The sequence below is a fragment of the Sparus aurata genome, chromosome 1, assembly GCF_900880675.1.
Source record: "Sparus aurata chromosome 1, fSpaAur1.1, whole genome shotgun sequence".
Taxonomy (NCBI): domain Eukaryota; kingdom Metazoa; phylum Chordata; class Actinopteri; order Spariformes; family Sparidae; genus Sparus; species Sparus aurata.
In genome coordinates, this window is record NC_044187.1 from 40,208,427 (window position 1) to 40,224,747 (window position 16,321).

Below are 16,321 nucleotides of genomic sequence, written 5' to 3' on the forward strand. Positions count from 1 at the left end.
CCTGCGGAAACCAGACGTCGGGGCTGAAACATTATTGGGCAAAGGCCCATAGTGCATGTCACATGCATATTACCTTGTGTGCCGCCATTAGTGTACAGGAAGTCCTGCATCACCATTCCATCCTCGGTCCCTACAATACAGCCCTCATTATTCGCTTTTTGGACACACTTCATGACACAGTAGTCCATGACAAGCCAGAGCAGCCCCAGTTTGTTGTCGTCTGGGATAATGTCAGTTTCCATCGGGCTGCTCTGGTCCGGGACTGGTTCACCAACTATAATGGATTCATTACACTCAACTTGCCACCATACAGCCCATTTCTGAATCCAATTGGGGAGTTCTTTTCAGCATGGTGCTGGAAGGTTTATGACCGTCAACCACATGCCCGCGTGCCTTTTCTACAAGCCATGGAAGAGGGATACGGCAACATTGAGGTGAGGTCCATACAGGGTTGGATTCGGCATGCAAGGAGATATTTTCCCCGTTGCTTGGAAAGGGAGGACAGGGAGGATGTGGATGAGATGATTTGGCCAATTGCCAACAGGAGACATGATCCATAGCCTAAATGTCTTCCAATCGTTTTCTTACAACACTATGTTTTGTAGAACATTCTAGTTGTACCATGTCTTTGTGTTTAGTTTTTTTTACTTTTGCAAAAACCTGAAAATAATAAAAATAAATTCTGAAGCGTTTCCATCTTGTTTTCATGTGTCTAGATCAACTGTAGTGGATCAATCTTTCACAAAAAAAAATGTATATGAGACTTTTAAAGTCAAAAACTATCCAAAGTACTGAATACAGCTGTGTTTTGCATAAAGCACATCTGTGTGTTGTTGCTGCTAGGAAAGAGTGCAAACAAAGGTGTATGTGTTTAATGTTTTGATGCTAAAAACAGTTTTGAAATGGGATTGTTAGGTTTTGTTTCAAGAGTTTTATTTTGCCGTATCAGTTTGGAGTTTATCTCCACGTGCTGTGTCCACGGACGTAATTTTTTTCGGGGGGGACTAGGGACATGTCCCCTGCACTTTTTCAAAAGGCCGTTTTGGTCCCCTGCAGTTTTTACCGTCCAAAAACAATGTTACACTGTAGTAAACAGAGACAGGTAAAGCACTAGGACCAAGCGGAAAACGGCTGCTCAACCTGAAGCCCGTTTCCCTAAGTTTAGACCCGCCCACAAGCTCCTCGATTGGCTCTGCTGTTTCTTGTGTGATTAGCCATCCCCGCTGTCACTCCATTTTGCTTGCACACTGGCCTGCTGGTTGCCCAGGAGTCCTTATTAATCTGCTAGAAGGATTGTGATATCAGAGGTTTCATTTATATTAACGTTGTGAGTGCGTGATTGCTGTGTGTGTATGTGTGTTTGGTAATTAGGCGCAGCCAGCCAACCAGCACTCGTCGCAAACTCCTCATCTCCGCTGTCACTCACGGTGGCATACATTTGTTTCACACTCATCATTTTGCAGGACACTCTCTCGTGGCATGCCCGTTTGCTGATAACTCATCCCCGCTTGTTTATATCAAGCTCCTCGCTAGCCTTCTTCCTCCCTCCACCAGGCAGCCTGGCCCTGTTGCTCTCCTCCTCGGACAGACGCTGAAGCTCTGTTTGATTTTTTTCGCCAGTCTCTCACTCTTTATATGGAGGACCAAACCTTACATAAGTATAAATAAATAAATAAATAAATGCATAAATAAATACATAAATAAATACATAAATACATAAATAAATGCTGAAATAAATAAATAAATGTATAAATAAATAAATGCATAAATAAATGAATAAATAAATAAATGCTGAAATAAATGTATAAATAAATAAATAAGTAAAAGTATAAATAAAAGAATAAATGCTTTTTATTTATTTCTACATTTCTGTTCACCTACATTTATTTATTTCTGTATTTCTGTTCACCTACATTTATTTATTTCTGTATTTCTGTTCACCTACATTTATTTATTTCTGTATTTCTGTGTCCATATGTAAATGAGGAGGTAGGAGGTCCTAACCTCAGTCAAGAGCATGATTGGTTACAGGAGCGTGCTCGATGAGGGTCTACTACTTCTGCCTTACTAGCGGCGCTGATTCCTGTACAATGTACAGGAATGTTGCTGACTACCAGCAAGCCCGCTCAGCTAACTGTTAGCTGCCGTTGTTGACATTTGTTCATGTAGCTCTGGTTTAGTTATGAATTTGACTGGCGTTCATTTTAACTTGCGAGGGTCCCAGGTGTGCTGGTGGTGTGGTTTGAGAATCCCGTCTGGAGAGAGAGGGGTCCTCAGCCATGTCCGCTAACCAGGAAAAACATTCTGCTCATCGCTCCAAGTCATGTATATGTGTATTCTAGACGAGCGCTACAGAGCACAAATCGTCCAAAAGTGCATGTTGTCGGTCTCATATCTTTGTCGTGAATGTCTGTACTCGCAAATAACTCATGGGTGGAACAGGCTGAGGCATTTGTTCACGCCGAGCGGCTTGAGAGCGGAGTGGAGACCCCCCAGGTTACCTTGTGACACCGGTTACCATCGGGTATTTTTCATTCCGCACTGTTCAAATGGTTACTTAAAACCATCGTTCTGAGCCGCATACATAGTTATTAAGCTGAAGCTGAGTCAGTGTGAAAACTGTACACTGTCATACAGCCTGCTGGTCAAACAGTCTGCAGAGTACGCTGACATCCAGCCCGAGCTCAGCGTGAGGTCAATCAGCTGTGGCAAATCGTGAGACGTCCAGATCAACCTGTGATACAAACACCAGTAGCGACAATGGTTCATAGGATAGCCCAGACATGTATCTCACTCTCGATGGTAACATGTGTCAACAGTTAACCTGGACGCTACGCTCTTAGCGCTACAGCGAGCAGCTAAAAGCTAACACCTAACAGCGGTGTCCACGCCGCTCTCGAGCATAAATAAATGTAGGTGAACAGAAATGTAGAAATAAATAAAAAGTGTTTATTCTTTTATTTATACTTGTATTTATTTATTTATACATTTATTTCAGCATTAATTTATTTATTCATTTATGCATTTATTTATTTATACATTTATTTATTTATTTCAGCATTTATTTATGTATTTATTTATTTATTTATGTATTTATTTATGCATTTATTTATTTATTTATTTATTTATTTATTCATACTTATGTCAGGTTTGGTCCTCCATACTTTTAGGGTCGACAGAGAAATGTCTAGCGGCTGCTTCTCCCGAGTTTTCCTCTGCATATTTTTTTATTCATCACTCCACCACGAACGCAGATGAAACTTTCTTGTGGGGGCTAACAAGTCGCCTTCCACTTATTCAATGTGCTTAAATATGAGTCACATTTCAGAAGAGCGCCCATTTGTGCTTGTTAAGTAACTGCTTGTAATGAGAGTTAAGAATAATCTGACAGCTGTCTGTGTCAGCTGTTATATATATGGAGTTAGTCGTGACTTTGCTGTTGTAAACATTGTTGTTCCTACTAACATTCACAGTAGTCATTTCTTGGTTTTGTCACATTTTTAGATGTGTAGCCTGTATTTCTAGTTTGCACTTGCCCTCCAATAAATAGCCTAATAATAAACAAGTGTTTCATTACTTTTTAAGAATTGCAGCTTAATTGCATGACTTCCAAACCTAAGTATTATGATGATGTGAATAAACTCATGTTGACAATAATTTGTTGACACAAAAGGAATGGCAACGGCTTATCACTCACAGCTACACAGGATACACAGCTAAGTAGTTAGCTTTCAAAAAGTACTAAAAGTTTATGTTTAATGCCAAAGATAAATGCTTATTTTCATGTATTATTTTTGTGTTGAAAGGCAGCAGCTGTTTTAAAAAAAACACTAACAATGAAAGATTCAGGGAAAAATACAGTAAAACCTCAGATTACAAATGTGATTTTATACATCCAAACTCATGAGAATTGTGAAACTTAAGTTTTTTCCTCTATAAAATGAGGTCTGTTTACCATATATTCCAAAAAAAGGGGGAAAATTGGTGGTACTGAGTTGGAGTGAAGTTGACTAAGAAGGTGAAACACAGAATTGGGTGATAATGTTTTATGGAAGCAAATTTGTACCATAATTCAAATTAAAATGCATTTACAGAAATGCTTTTTCATTTTAAGAATGTAGCTGCATTTTTTGACTCATAAATAAAATTTGTAATAAATCATCCAAATTGCATTTTCATTTTCTTCTTCAAGACTGCTCATTTTGTAACTTAATTCAAATGATAAGGAAAAGGACATTTAAGATATAATTTTCAAAAGATGACCCAGCAAATAGGTACCAAAATTCAATTTGAAATGTCAAATTTGAAAATTAAAATGCATTAGCCGAAATGCTTTCTCATTTCAAAGTCAGAGCTGCATTTTTGACTCATAAATAAAATTAGTAATAAATCATCCAAATTGCATTTTCATTTTCTTCTTCAAAACTGCTCATTTTGTTACACAAAGACAAAGAAAACTGCTTTTTCGTTTTGAAGCCCTCCCCCCGCAAAAAAAGGTCCGAAATTCAATTTGAATTCGCAATCCCAAGCGGCGCAGGAGAGTGACGTCAGCGGCCTCTCTTCTTCTTTAGCCCCCAGTCTGACCGACCGTGCTACGCATCTACGTTAGGGATCGGCGGTGTGCTTATTCGACACTGGAGCAAGAGAAGGGACAAGAGGAGAGTGTGAAGGCTGTGTTGGTAGCATAGACTGTGGTACATGTTTTCAGAAACAGCGGGTAAATCACCACCATGTCCAGTTCTGTACTGCGGTCAAGCCAGCCATGGTTCGCGTTTGCTTGGTAAAATCAGCCGCACATTTTTTTTCCAGTGCGAAATTCTCTAACATTTACGGTGATCGTAATGAAGCCGCTCTGAAGAGCTGCTGGCAGTGACGGTGGGTCAGACTGCAGACTCACAGTCAGACCCATGAAACACACACGGTACTTTACAGTCAGTATTCCCGGTAATAAACAGTGGCGTTTTCTTACAGAGGCCAAGGGAAGCCAGGCTTCCTCACTTTTTTCAGAATATAACCGTCATTTAATAAAAATACTTTTTTTAACAGTTTACGTAATCCTTCTGTGTTTTGTCTGTCGTCTCCTCCTCGTCTCTCTTCATTAATTATTGAGCGTTTCATAATGTGTAAAACAGCGCCCCTCTAAATGTTACGTGGTGAATGAGCGTTGAAAACATGGTACTGCACTCTGTTCTCTGTGAGGAGGCCAAGCTGAGCTGGCCTCCCTTCGTGAAAAAAAAAAGAATGATTGACCAATCAGGTGAGGCGTTTGGCACGACACTGCTCCCCTGTGATTGGTCAGGACAGTGTTAAGGGAAGCCACAAACTCGTTGGCTTCAGGCCAATCAAATCACAGTACGTTAACGTCATTGAATGAAATGACGGAAGTTGTTGTTTTGTGTCAATACTTGGTAAGCTAGCAAAAATATTAAGCGCAAGTATGGAGGGTGGAGATTTGGAGTATTTAGTAAACAATAATTTTACTAAACTGCCTCTACAGCAGCAACTCAAGTCCGAATTAAATCTGACGGCAGGCTAACACCAACACTAGAGCTCCGTACTGAGATGAAGAAAAGTTTTCGGACTTTAAATCAGGAGAATTACGTCCGCACCGAGTGGCTAGCTGGTAGCGCCAAGCTTGGATTAACGAGGCTCTGGATTTGGCAAAAAGTCTGAGCACAAAGAAGCACAATGAGCAGGTGAAGAAAAAACGGGATATTTTAATGAGACTCATCGTTGCAGCCCTGTACCTTGCGCGCCAAGAGCAAGCGTTCAGGGGTCACAGTGAGGCCACTGGCAGCGCAAACAGGGGCAATTCTGTGGAGTTTGACTCCGAGGTCTTCAAACTGCTGCAGCGTATGCTCACGATTACGGCTACCAGCGCATCAGCAGAGCGCTCATTCTCCTTTCTAAAGAGGAACAAAACTGAGGAACACATGTGGACAGGACAGGCTTATAAACTTGACCAAGATATCCATTGACTCTGTTGTTGTGGAGGACCTAAAAGCCAGTGGGAAGTTATACGACATGGTCACGATCACTTTGCCACCATGAGAGACAGGAGGATGGCCTTCCTCTACGAATAGGGTGAGGAAAACGCTTTTTTTTTCTGTGCGCATCATAATGATGTGATTATAGTCCTTATTGTGTCTTGCTTGCTTTGATTAAGCAGCATGTGAGTCCACTCCAGTTGTTGTTTATTGTTTTGTTTATGTGGAGAAAATGAGCACCACGGACAGCGGCTGTGACGGGCCGGGCTGTCTGAATACATGCACATGTCAGGTGTGCTGTTTACAGCCACTGGTACTGGGTTGTTGTGTTGCTGTATAATGAACATTTACATTTATTATTATGTATATAAACTGAAAAGTGAAAAGCATTTGTGTATCTCACATAGAGCGTACAAGTCGTGTTTGACGTGGACGTAAAACTTAACGGCTTCTGATTGAGTGTGTGAATGAATTCGCATCTTTCCAATATCAAATGTGTGCTGTGCATTAAGTAGCTGGTTGTGCTTTTGGGAGGGTGGTTGCATATATTAATGAGACGTTTGTCAGGACTGTGTGTGTGTGCGTGTATGAGTGACTGACTGACTGAGGGACAGAGAGAGAGAGCACGTCGGTGCTCAAAGTGTCGGTCAGATAACAAGCGTGTGTAAGTCCTGGTAAAATGATGCTGGGCGCTCTAATAGTTCATCCGACTACATGAAATAGCAACATATAAATTGCAACATACGATTTTTTGACCCCACCCCCGTAAAACATACACAGCTTAGAGGTTATGTCTTACTTGGCTTCCTCGGAAATTTTCATCACGCCACGCCACTGGTAATAAACTGAAGGTATCAGCGCTGGACCGTACATCGACGTCGCCCCCATATTGGATGTGGCAGCTCAGCCCCGTGAACTAATACAAGTCAATGGAGTGAACTTTATAAAGCTTCTTCTACAAAGTGCTAGCTAATGTCTCTCTCTCTCCCACACCCACGCACCTGCAGCGGGTCACAAAATCACCGGCCGCTTTATAGCCTGGAGCCCCGCCTTTCCGAATCCCCGCTGTTCCGAACATAGACTTCAATTCATCGTAATGGCGGGGTTTCCCTTTTTTTCAAAGACCCCGCTATTCCGAAAAGTCTATTGGGGAAACCCTCCATTCCGAAACCAAGGGGGACAGATCTGCCCAGCAAACATCAGAACACAGAGTGCAGCCTTTGTCTGTCACCTGGTTCAGCACCCTGGACAGCTGCCTGCGTAACTGGATGTGGGAATTTGATGCATTTGAAGCCGCGACATTTGGTTTAGAAACGTCATATAAAATAACATTGTTTCGAGTCGTAAACAGTTCTGTAAGTGGAAGAAATAACAATCAATTAGGCTATTAGTGCACTGTAAACCCGAACAGTACAACAAACTCATAACTATTGCCGGCAACTAAATCAAAGTGGGCTAATTAGTTCACGCGACACTGAAACATTAAGTATTCTTAACGAATAATATAATTTTGATTTCACAGGGCTTAGTATGTCTAAGTGAATACTGTCACTTAACTTGAAACGGCTAAGTTAACAGGCGTACGTGAGGGGACGTGACGTCTGACGTCCCTACACCCGACTGTTCAGGGCATGTATCAAAAAAATTCAAGATGGCTGGACCTTAGCAAGGGATGCAACAACTTTAATAATATTATAGAATGTGGAAAATCTAGAGAAGGGAGGATAATCATCTTCAGATTTCTTATATCAACTGGATCAATTAAAAGGATATCATATAGAAGAAGAGAAAACGAGAAAAGTAAAGTCCAGCAGATGGCGGTATATGCAACATTAAGGATGCCGACTGCCATTAAACACCAAAGAAGAAGAAGAAAGAAGAGGGGATGCAACGGAGTGAAAAAAGGAGGAAAAACATTCATATTCATCAAAAAACCTGCACAACAACGCACATTTTTTCGTCGTGCGGTTGCAAAATTGTCTTATTATCTGTGTTTTGTGTTCCGGGGACCACGACTTCAGGAACTGAAAGTTTCGCGCGAAGCGGTGAGTAACGTACTGTTACAAAAGTTCGGCAAAAGTTGAATACATATCGTTATCTTTTGTTGACAAACCTAATACACAATCATTTACGCATTTTGCATCTTAAGCAACATTAAACTATTTGTGCTTTGTTATGTTATAGTACCATAGAGCGGTTGGATATGAGAAGTTTGTTATTCTGAGCAACAGTGTTGGTGATTATTTTGGTGAGTATTTGTTTATGTAAAAACACCATTTGGTTATGACGTTCATCATGATTTGGAAATAAATTACATTTGTTTATTCTCTCCCTGCAGGATTTGTGTGACCTCTTCTGCCCGCCCCAGTTCAAGGTAAATGGATTGGAAGTGCAAGTTGTGCTCTGTATCCTTGGACACACGTCCAAAGTTATTTAGGCATTATCAATTGCACCATAACCACTTCTCAAGAGTCAGCCCTCTACCACGTTTGTACAGTGACTGCATTTGTACTTTCCAGTCATTTAATGCAGTTAAAGCTCATTTGTCACGGTTTCATAGTGATACAGGCAGAATAAATGTGACTGATGGTTCACAGTCAGTAAGTGCATTTTTTAGATGTCCCTTGTGTGGCACCAAGCAGATATTTTCTGAGGCATCACTATTTTCTCATTTAAGGAGTCATTTAAGAAATCATGAGGTGGTAGTATGCCCATACAGTAATTGCATTTACAGTACAAATGCATACTCGTCCTTCAATGCACACAAAAGCCGAAACCATGCAGGCAGTTCAGATTTTGATATGAACATTGTGTGTTCAGAAAAGGATGGTACACCAGACACACCTGCTGGTGAAAATGTAGAGGAGGGACCTGCTCAGTGTGAGAGCACAGACACCTTTGACCCTGTTGAGGTAGAGAGTCAGTGTGACACAGACACTTTAAAAGTGCAGCTGCACCAAAGTTTAGCATCACTATTCTTAAAGATGAAAACAATTCTTCATGTGTCTGAACTGGCGACTCAGGACATAGTGGAGCATCTGACACAAATATTTTCCCTGTCCCAGCCTCTAGTCAAACAATCTCTTAGAGAAGTCTTAGAACATCATGACATCTCTGTCAGTGAAAATACTCTAGATGACATAGTTACTGCTGTTCTGGAAAGCAACATTCTTGTAAATGCCACAGCTAAAGGTAGAGAGTTATCTTCAACTAAAAGAAGGAAAACATTTGTTGAGAAAAACTACCCTATGGTGAAGCCTGTAGAGTATGTGCTGGAGCCAGGACACACAGCAGTCTATGTTCCTATTCTTGACATGATTCAGAAAATGTTTAAACATACAGACATTCTGGACAAAATTCTAGAAACAAAGATGTCACAGGAAGGTCATTTCATGAGCCACAAAGATGGCTCATACTATAAGGAGAATGAATTATTCTCTTTCTCAGATGATCTAAAGCTACCACTCATTTTGTACATCGATGATCTTGAAATAGCAAACCCACTTGGAACATCACGGAAGATCCATAAACTATGTTCAGTCTACTGGGTATTTGCTGATCTGCCTAGTAAGTACAGATCATCTTTGCATGTGCTTCAGTTAGCAGCATTATGTAAGGTGTCTGACGTTCAGCGGGTTGGATATGAAAGATTGTTTGGTCCTTTGTTACGAGACATCCAAACTCTTGAGCAAGATGGTGTTTTTATTGAGTCCATTGGTAAAGCCGTAAAGGGAACAGTCTTGTGTGTCGTGGCTGATAATCTTGCAGCTCATGCATTAGCAGGATTTACAAAGTGTTTCAGAGCTCAGTATATGTGTAGATTCTGCACAGCTACCAAAGACCAAATTCAGGCTCATGATGTTGGGAGTGGAGAATTCAGTGTGTGGACAAAAGCCAGTCATGATGTTGATGTTGATGCTGCACTGCATGGGGTTAGTCAGAGTGGTGTTCAGGGAGTCTGTGTTCTGAGGCTATGGAAGTTAAATCAAGTCATTAATCAAGAGCATAGATTTTCAGTTTGAGAGCATGATTTCATTCCTTTTCAGTGACACAGCTCCTTCGCGTGCTCAGATTTTTTCTCCTCATGCTCACATTTTGTGCTTGCATTTAAATTTCTTCTGCTTTCTTTCAAAATGTCTGCTTAAAGTAAAAAATCACATGCCTGTGTTCACATTTCTCCTTCTTGCAAACAAAAATGTCGCTCACATTCAAATATGCCCTCTGCGCGCTCAGATCTAAGTGCACGCGCTCAGAACACACACCTGCTCACAGGTCAAGTTCTGCTCTCGGATCTCTCCTCTGCTCACGGATTTTTCTTGTGTATCAACACTGTCAACCAATAGAAGGCCGGCTACTGTTGACCAATCAGATTATACCCGCTTCTTTGCGGATGCGTTCGCTGTACTTCAAGGAGCGTTGCATACGGACGGGCACTGTTTCTACCGGGTTATCTACTTCCGTCCTCCAGGCTGTTAAATGTGGTGGTTCCCTTTATTTATGACGACTTTTGGAATAAAATATCAGTTAATCAATGCACGAGCGCCCGTGCTTTTCATTACAATAGCTACATACATCAACATAAAGTAGAACAATAGCGGCTCTACTTTCGCCATATTAGCCAATAGCCAGCTGCCCAGGCAGCGGGATATGTTATGTAGTATAAATAGTGATCTGTGAGCATGATTGTGATGATAGTACAGGGGTTAAGAACTTCTGTTCATATTACTTTTTGCATCATGGGTTGCTGGTTCGCATCCCGGCCCGGCCGGCACCCTCGCTCGTGTAATGAATGAAAAATACTCTATCATCATAGCGTATTTTTCATTACACCTTTTTAATCACGTATGTTTACCCACCATCTCTTCTTAAGCGTTTGTTAGGGGGCCCATGAAGGAAGAAGAAGGAAAAAAAGAAGAAAAAAAAAACAGCTGTCCAGAATTGCCACAGGCCCTGTTTTTGTGAATGAAATATCTGGGGGCGGGTCAGTAAGGTAACGCTGAGTGGCCTTGATGCCTGTCAGTCATGATGAGTCGCGTCTCGTCACCTCTCTGCTGTGTCTGCAGCTGAGCACTGAGATCCATGTCTCTCTCCCCGGCCGAGCGAGCTATCATACCGTAAAATACCAAATAATAGCCGCGGCATTTATTTGTTTCAATCACTTAACAGACCAAGCGTTTATTTGGGACAGGCGTTTAATTCCTTCCTCTCAAAATCCGGAATGAAAATGTCACAAACTTCGCCAGCTTCTCAGTGAATTCTCTGGCATCCTCCTGCAAGTTGCAGCGGAGGAAACGATTCATCCAACGAGCACTCGCTGCAAACTCCTCATCTCTGCTGTCTGTCACTCACGGTTTTCCCGAGTTTTCCTCTGCATATTTTACGACAGAAAGTTTGAATTTCAAGTCATACTTTTTATTTTGTTGCTGCACCGGAGCCATGGCGATCATCAGTGTGATACTGACTGACAGAAAGAAGCAATACGCGTGAAAAAGGCGAAGAAGAAAAACGTGCAGTGTCAGTGGTCACGTCTTCTTCCTTGATTAAAAAAGAATAAATGAATTAGACCCAGCATTTATTTGGAACCAGCGGTTATTTATCAAAATATACACCTGCATCGGCGTTTAAAGGGGACCCTGCGGTTAATTGACACGCGGCTATTATTTGGTAATATACGGTACATTTACACCCAACTCTGTACGCCGGGCCGGGATGCGAACCAGCGTCCCATGATGCAAAAAGCATCATAAATTGATGTTCTTAACCCCTGTACTATCGTCTCAAACATACTAACCCTTCAGTATATATACTATATAACATATCCCGCTGCCTGGGCAGCTGGCTATTGGCTAATATGGTGAAAGTAGAGCCGCTATTGTTCTACTTTATGTTGATGTATGTAGCTATTGTAATGAAAAGCACGAGCGCTCGTGTGTTGATTAACTGATATTTTATTCCAAAAGTCGTCATAAAATAAAGGGAACCACCACATTTAACAGCCTGGAGGACGGAAGTAGATAAACCCGGTAGAAACAGTGCCCGTCCGTATGAGACGTTCCTTGAAGTACAGCGAACGCATCCGCAAAGAAGCGGGTATAATCTGATTGGTCAACAGTAGCCGGCCTTCTATTGGTTGACAGTGTTGATACACAAGAAAAATCAGTGAGCAGAGGAGAGATCCGAGAGCAGAACTTGACCTGTGAGCAGGTGTGTGTTCTGAGAGCGTGCACTTAGACCTGAGCGCGCAGAGGGCACATTTGAATGCGAGCGACATTTTTGTTTGCAAGAAGGAGAAATGTGAACACAGGCATGTGATTTTTTACTTTAAGCAGACATTTTGAAAGAAAGCAGAAGAAATTTAAATGCAAGCACAAAATGTGAGCATGAGGAGAAAAAATCTGAGCACGCGAAGGAGCTGTGTCACTGAAAAGGAATGAAATCGTGCTCTCAAACTGAAAATCTATGCTCTTGATTAATGACTTGATTTAACTTCCATATGCGGCAGGGTCTACAGTATTTTCATACAGTCACAGGCTTCCCACCAGATATCCTGCACGATATTCTTGAGGGCATTGTGCCCGTAGAGCTGGCCCTGTGTATTGGGAAAATGATCCATCATAAATACTTCACTCTGGAGTATTTAAACAGAAAAATTGCCTCATTCCCATACATGCACACAGAGAAGGTTGACAGACCTCAGCCTATCCCAAAGACCTTCACTGTGAAGAAAACGATTGGTGGCAATGGCCATGAAAATGCTACTTTGCTCAGACTACTTCCATTGATCATTGGTAGTAAAGTTCCAGAAGAGGATGGAGCATGGAGTGTACTCATGGATTTGAAAGAGATAGTAGAGCTGATGATTTGCCCAGTGTTTACAGATGAATCCATTCAGTACTTGCAAATGAAGATTACAGGATCATAGACACATGCTGCAGGAAGTTTTTCCTGATTTCACACTCAGACCAAAGCATCACTACACTGAGCATTACGCTGACCTCATATGTTGTTTTGGACCTCTTGTCCACTTTTGGACGATGAGATTTGAGGGAAAACACCGCTTTTTCAAGCGTGTAGTACATGACGCACAAAACTTCAAGAATGTTTTAAAAACACTAGCAAACAGACACCAACACATGATGGCATACTTTCTCAGTGCCCCATCCTTCTTCAAACCTCACCAGCAGACATCAAGCGTCTCGTCTGTGATGGTATCAGGGCTTCCTGATGTTGCAAAGGCATATGTCGAACACATGACAGACAGCAGCATGATTTACAGCACATCAGTTGTCAATGTTGATGGAACTGATTATGGCGTGGAGATGTTTGTGTCTGTGGGACAGGAGGGAGGATTGCCTAAGTTCAGCAAAATTGAACAGATTCTCCTTGTCGATAACCAGATTGTCTTTCTTTGCAAGACACACACATATTACATTGAACATCTGAGATCTTATGAACTTTCACCAGGGAACTTGACTGTCCACCTTTTAAAAGAGCTCAATGACACATTGCCTCTCTCTGCATACAGAACAGATGGAAGACTGCTCTTAACACCAAAACGGTTCATATTGATACACTGAAATTCCAGCTCATTTAAGGTAAATGGCTAATAACTTTGTTCAAAGATGATTCTTAATCACACTCAAACTAACCATTTACTGTTTTTTTTTTGTTTTTTTTGTTACAGTACGTCAACACACCAAGATATGGCTGCTCTGCAGAAATTTGTGCTCCGTGTATGTGTTGCAACAGATCTTGCCATGAAGCTCATTCTAACCGAGCGACCACAGTCAGTAGAAGAGCTCAAGAATGTAATGCAAGAGAAGTTTAAGCCAAGGCTGGACTGTGACTTTACCCTTCAATATGAGGATCCTGACTTCGATGGACAGCTCAGTGTTCTTATGGATATTCAGGAGCTCCCTGAAAAAGGAACACTGAAAGTGGTGAGATCTGAAAGTGATGTATCCTCTACTGGAAGCTCCGACACAGACATACTCCCACATGTACCTTTAAGACAGCGTCAGAAAAATTGGCCAGATTGTTTCCATGTGCCAACTTTTTCTTATGAAGTTGAGCATGTATGTGCAGCAGGGAAATGCTGCCTTTGAAAGTTCTGGGAAGACACTGAAATTAACAAGAGCCCAAAAACACAATATCCTGGAAAACATGGCTGAAGCAATGTACAACTTCAAGCCATATCCACATGACAAGGAAGTGGGTATGGCTGCTGAAGCTCTAATAGCAGCTCATCCATGCCTCAGAGAACATGGGAGTAAGAATGGATGGTATGGATGGAAGGTGGCCTTCAAGTTCAAGATGGGGAATTTTCGCACTAAGTTGGCCAGATCTGGTTGTGCAGAGGTCTCCATCAATGCAGGCAAGAGGAGCCGAACCAACCCTGAAAATGATCATCCTCATTCCAACATCAAAAGAGCCAGAAGAGCCGAGGTGAATTACCTGCCCAACTTCCCCATGGGAGAAAATGAGGCAACCTTGGAGGAAATGAGAGTACAAATCATACAAGAGACTGAAAAGACTGAGAGAGACCAGATACTGATAGAAAAGCTTATGCACACAACCTTTGCCCTTCGCCGCCAACACATTGTTCAAGGAAGTCCACGGGTGTGGGAATTCCTGAAGAAGTGGCTGGCCTTGCGAACGCAGTCACAGGTAAATATATAGTATGTTTTAATTAGTAAACGTAATTGATATTTAACATTTCATGTAGAAAATATCTGACAACTCCACATTGTTTTTACACCTAAATATTCATATGTGTACAGGTGTTTGCAGAGTTCCATCGAATTACAAATGTGAATCTACGCAACCAGTTTACTGTGAACTTGACCGATACACACCAAAACTACATGCACTGTATCGACAGAAGTCTTCAAGGACTGGAAAGGGAGCAGAGGCACTGCGAGAGATGCTGACAATTTATGACTTGGAGGTAAGCCTTTCCATGGGGACAGTGCTGACAGTGCTGATCATATAATGTGTTGTCATTACAGATTACAGATACCTTGATATTAGTCAATCTGAATCATAGATAGATTACTATTTTTAAAATAACTGAAGCATTACATTGTTATACCAGAGACACGGACTGGGTATGCTGGCAAAATATTTCTATAATGATTTTTTCTTTTTTCTCAATCTAGGAAGAACATGACATCAACATGCGACACACTCTGGCTCTTCGTGCACTTCCAGTGTATCTCCGGGAGGATGACACTGAATTCTACAAAACCTGTAATGTAAGTATTAGGGTTTCAGACGAGTATTTGCCAGTCACACACAGCGCCCGCCCCTCCCCTACACACATTGTCTCTGCAGCCAGAGCTGTGCTTCACTCTCACACACACACAGTGACTGATCTCTCTGTGCTTGGCTTGACTCTAGCTCACGTTGCTGTCTTCAGTACTCCTTAGGTTTTCTTCAGTTCGCCGCTATCTCGGTTTCTATGGTATTTAAAATTACTTGTTAAGAAAGGAATAATATATTTTGGCTCTACAAACAAGGACTGTGTCACATCCTTCTGGATTGGTCGTTATGATTGATTTTCTTGTGTTTTGCAGGGTGAAGATGAGATGGAGACCACTGACACACTGCTAGCGCTCCTCTCTGTGGTCCCTGACTCCACTGGTTCCATCATCTTCAGCCCTGAGAACATATCCATTGTGATAGAGGATGAAGTTGTTATGAGTGAGCTTCCCAGGTTGGCTGATGCATTTGTGGTGCTGCTTGGTTTAATATACGCATTACACTTGGATTATCCAAAGAAACTCACTCACACATTCACATTCATCCAGAAAGTGCTGATGTGTCTGGATGATAACAAACCAATGAAACCATGCCTACTCTCTCTGAAAAATGATTTGTTAAAGGAATAAACAAGCTGAAAAATGCATGCCTGCACTCAACAGGCATGCATAAATGTGATTCATGTCAGCAACGTTATTACAGCCATGTTGTTCTTTTGTTCATTCTTAGATGTGTCTGATATTATGTCTGTTAAAATGTTGAAAGCACTTTTGCGTATGCCCAGTGGGCTTTTTATAAGTTTAGAATGAGAGGGAGAGGTTTTTTGTTTTTTTTGTTGTACTGCCTCCTTAACCTCATTGATCAGTATGCCCTCAATGTTAATGGCAATTCAGTTATTTATTTATATTATATTTTCTTTTATTTATTGTATTTTATTCTATTTGGTATGTTTTTCATTTTACTAATTTGCACAAATTTAGATGTCTATGCTGCTACTTTTGAAAGATTTTTTTTATTATGATGAGAAAATACAGTGCAGAGAAGGGAAGGTTTGTTCATTCCCAATGATTCAA

At 41.4% G+C, this 16,321-nt stretch overlaps 2 long non-coding RNA genes across 3 annotated transcripts in view; both read left to right on the forward strand.

Moving 5' to 3' along the window:
• The first annotated feature begins 4,974 nt into the window (after positions 1–4,974).
• Positions 4,975–16,321, forward strand: part of LOC115566512 (uncharacterized) — a 62,568-nt gene continuing 51,221 nt past the window's right edge. The window contains exon 1 of the long non-coding RNA XR_003981079.1: positions 4,975–6,084. This is a non-coding gene — a long non-coding RNA (uncharacterized LOC115566512). The remainder of the gene's footprint in view (positions 6,085–16,321) is intronic.
• On the forward strand, positions 7,339–14,065 carry LOC115565781 (uncharacterized). Of its 2 annotated transcripts, XR_003980964.1 has the most exons (5): positions 7,339–8,032; positions 8,172–8,235; positions 8,326–8,361; positions 13,513–13,582; positions 13,672–14,065. It is a non-coding gene; the product is annotated as an uncharacterized LOC115565781 (long non-coding RNA). The 2 variants fall into 2 exon arrangements; XR_003980929.1 differs by lacking the exon at positions 13,513–13,582 and having other exon boundaries at positions 7,343–8,032.